The following is a 4,435-nucleotide window of genomic DNA, read 5'->3' on the forward strand; positions in this document are numbered from 1 at the left end:
CACACACACACACACACACACACACTTGATAGCTCAGCTGGCCATGAAACACACATGTCCAACACCCGCCCACACATTTCACCTCTCCACATTGTTTATCTAATGCTCCCACCCAACCAATCAAACATCCCCATTCACTTTCTCTTCTCTCTCTAACTCCCTCTCTCTCCCTCTCAAATGCCTGTATTGGTCTTTTGCCACGGCACTTTTATGTCATAATTTGTCTTTTGTGTTTCTTTTAACAAATATGTGGATTTTTGAAGAGGATAGTCTCATGTCATCATTAACTTTTAGGAATTCCATGATATTATAATATCCCTCCACATTATTTTTTTTACATTGAGCACAAACCCAATGAATGATGAATAGTTATATAAAGTATATGTATGCTACTTGTCGTTTTTTATTGTTTTATATTATTGTTGTTAAGTATGCACCTTCAACCAAGACAAATTCCTAATAAGTGCTACTTAATTGGCAATAGGCTACATCTCTTTCTGATGTCCCCAACAACAAAGAAAGCTATGGAGACAGTCGGTCCAATGTTTTACATAACCACGTGATTTACAACAATCTGTGGGCTCCGGCCAATTGCCCTCTCAACATGAAAAGTACAGTAACTTGTTTGTTTTTTTTAATAGGAAATATAAAGGCCATCAAAATTAGAACACTAATGCATATTTGTAATAAAAATGTAAAAAATACGACAGGCCATTACATTAACCATACTGTACCAGCTAAAGCTCAACCATAAAATAAAATTTAGAGCAGAGAGCAAAAACGTGGCAGGGTGACAGTCTTGTGATCGTAGAAAGATGTTGTAAATTTTAATTCATTTTTTAATAGCACATAAAAAAGACCATTAGCAGAGCAATACAAATAATACTAGGAAAGGGAGGCCATAAGCCTAAAGGGCTTTTCAAGGATCACTCCAAGCTTTGATTAAAAAAAGCAAATACAATATATCAAATTAAAACAATTTTAAATACTAATTAAAATTACACATGCCTAATTACAAGTATAATGTAAGTCTTATTTTTTTACCCATGGGGTTGCAATGGTCGCTGGCTGAGCAAAGTTTCCCAGATGTCCTTTACCTTCCAGGAGGATTGCATTCCAACTCCCACCAACTTGGAATGCCTGGAATTAGTCTGAATCTACAACAGTACATTTCCAGGATAAATGAAATACCTCACATTCCCTTGCCTTCCTTTCTCTTTGTGTAGCTGTTCTTAAAGTTTGATTCGGGAAATGATTGTAAAGATTTATCAATATGTAATATGGTTAGGGAATTTCCTCTCTACTTGGGACTTTTTGGGACTGATTGGTGGGATCGATGTGGACGAAGTGCACACAGCAATAAACTGGTTAGAGCAAATGATGTTTAACCATGTATCCAGCTAATTTAAAGAGCTCACGTTACTGTTAACCTCAATTGAATTTTCCACCAAAACAAGTTCCTGCCCGAGACAGTTTTTCAGGATCACCAAGAACATTGGGATTGTTTTAAAGAAATGCAAACAACCTAGACTGGGTAAACCCCGCCCACTCAGCCGGGGATTTGATTTTGCCCTGCAGCTCCGTCTGGAACCCTGCATGTTTAATTCTCGTGCTTCAGTAAAAAATTTGTACAATTTGTAACAACTATGTACCTGTTCCTTGAAAATTAACCCACTAGGTACCAGTTGATGGGTGGGTTGGCCTAACCCTAACCCACCAAAACTGACGTCCCTACATTGGATAATATGAAAATAGAAATGATCACCCAACCCTAACACAGCCACACAAACCAAAATAATACAGGTAGAACAAAATAAAAAGTTGCTACATCTCTGGCAAAGAAGTAAACCTGCCTGAAACTGCATTTTTTAAATGTAGGTGGAGCAGATAACGTGACGCTTACATACAGCATTCATTATATATATATATATATATATATATATATATATATATATATATTACATATTCACATCATAGCGCTACAATATTGTGTGTACAGTGTTACAAGCCTCAAATTGATATTCTTCATTCTGACAGATTGCCATCAAGACCCAGTGTGACAAGCAGTAAACTTAGAGCTGAAGGTGCCTTTAACTTGTGTCTTATTCTTGCATCTAAATTGAAAACATACTACTTTATACACTCCCACCTTAAAACACAGTCCAGACTGCTGATGTGTACCTACCACATATATAATCTATCTAAACCAAAATCCTGGCGTGTGTATTCTGACTTCCAAATGCTCTAATCCCCAGTGGTCTGTAAATGATTTCCATTAGTAAATAAATTAGCGCCGATATTCCTCATACAACAGTATTCATCAGCTACTGCTACGGTTAAATAAAGAAATTCAGACATCTGATTAAATATGCTCCTTTAACACTGTTTTACTGTTTGGATGCCACTGGAATCAAATGATACCTGCTTGCTTTTGTTGCCAGGTTGATTGTATACAGGTTTTCTTTTCCATATTGAGGTTGGTGGATCATTGTGTGCAGTGGTGAGATAGGGAACTCTATTATGCAACTCACAGCGCATCTCATTTATCACTCAATGCACTAGAATATTTATACAAGAAGCATTTAATTTAATAATGAAAAGCCTTTCAGCTGCAAATTAAACAGTACTCCGTCTTTGAAATGCATTTGGCTTGCTTGTTTCATTTATTAAACAGGATTTGACCCAGGCTCTCAGCATCTCTCAGTGTTTAACTCTCAGGCAAATATTGACAAAGTGGAGCTGGATAAATGTGGAGGTGGGGGGGGTCATTCGAAACAACCCTATTCCACTTGGTTTACACAGAAAAATGTCAATTGAGTGATTTGTTATGTGGAGTCAGTTAGTACACACTAAACTTCATGAACCTGTTTAACTGCACACATTCCCTACACCTACTGCTACCCATTACTGCGTTTCTCCATAGTCATTAGCAGCGCTGAAAGAAGTATTCAGACCCTTTACTGATGTAAAAGTACTAATACCACACAACAACAATACTCTGTAACAAGTAAAAGTCCTGCTTTTAAAATGTTACTTAAGTAAAAGTACTCAATGGAGAAACAATCTCCAATTTTAGAAAGTGTGAAGGATCCAAACATTGTGTGTTTAGTGCTAAAATTATGTTAGCTGGACTTGTAGGCTGTCAGATTGTTGGCTAGATTTTATAAACTAACTGTTTTGTGTGCAACATTCTTAATGTGTAAAGTAACTAAAGCTGTCAGAGGAATATAGTGGAGCAAAAAGTCCAGTAGAAATAGAAGTAGAAAGCGGCATGAAAAGAAAAGACTTTAGTAAAGTACAAGTATCTTAACATCTGTACTTAAGTACAGTACTCAAGCAAATTTATTTATTCATTCGGGGGTAAAGTTGCAACGTTGTTGCACATGTGATTTGGCTCAGATTGCGTTCACACAGCACTGCAAACACACGTCACGTCGAGACGGTCGCTTGTTTACTGGACAGAATATCTGAACTCGCCGTCAGAAATAATGGAACAACACCACATTTGGGTCTTGGGTTTTCTGCTTTAGTGTTTCTGATGTTTTAGAAGACGGCGACCGAGGGGCAGCTGACAGACAGCGAGTGATAAGAGAGCTCATGATGTAACACAGACGACCAACGATGTGTGATCAGAACAGCTTGTGGATCTTAAAGTAATCACCCCTTAAAGCATATCTAAGTCTGCTTAGGTTAATGAGGCTTGTAAAATGCACTGTTTTTGGTTCACTTCCTGTATTTGGGTCAGATCATGTTCTCACCTGAAGTGAACTGAACTCTAGTTCCAGAGTTCCTTTGTTTGATACCTTTGACACCGCCCCAAACCAACAGGACCATCTCACCAAACGCTCCAGGGTTTGGTTTAAACGGACCAAAGGAGGCATGTGCGAAAGCAACCATGGATCCTCATCACCATCATCCAGCAGCTCTATCATGTCGTCGTCCTGATAAAAAAATGCAGCGGCCAAGTGCAGACCGGAGTGCACGTCTTTTTGCATATCATTTGTCTTAAACTCATTTACTTTAACCGGTCTCATTTCTGCTCCCCCTCCAGCCCATCCTCACCCACACATCTTAATATCATGAAGCCCTAATTAATATCGCTGCTTAATTAAACACTCATATTTAAGAAATGAAGCAGGGGGGTATGGAGGGGAGGAGGGAGGAAGCTCTCATTCGTGCTATTAATTGTCTTGGTCATTAGCTTGTTTCTCGCTGTCACTGCATCCGGCACGGATGAACCTCCATTAATGGGAAGCCTCTCTTTGTTTATTAAAGAGAAAACAAGATGGGGTCATTAAACGATACGATGTCTGAACAAACCTAACCAACCCAGCAGGGTTTTTCCTGCAAAGAGGAATTTTTGCCCCCCGCGCCCCCCAAAAGAGGTTTTAGCACACAGCTAAATCACCAGCGCCAAAATTATAAGAATTGAGAA

The 4,435-nt window shown here is 38.6% G+C and overlaps 2 long non-coding RNA genes across 2 annotated transcripts in view; one reads left to right on the forward strand and one right to left on the reverse strand.

The window, feature by feature from the left end:
• Nucleotides 1–4,435, reverse strand: part of LOC116669868 (uncharacterized) — an 827,043-nt gene that overhangs the window by 200,322 nt on the left and 622,286 nt on the right. The gene's annotated exons all lie outside the window — the stretch shown is intronic.
• LOC116669866 (uncharacterized) overlaps nt 1–4,435 on the forward strand; it is a 20,431-nt gene that overhangs the window by 121 nt on the left and 15,875 nt on the right. The gene's annotated exons all lie outside the window — the stretch shown is intronic.

The sequence above is a fragment of the Etheostoma spectabile genome, chromosome 20 (assembly GCF_008692095.1).
Source record: "Etheostoma spectabile isolate EspeVRDwgs_2016 chromosome 20, UIUC_Espe_1.0, whole genome shotgun sequence".
Lineage (NCBI taxonomy): Eukaryota > Metazoa > Chordata > Actinopteri > Perciformes > Percidae > Etheostoma > Etheostoma spectabile.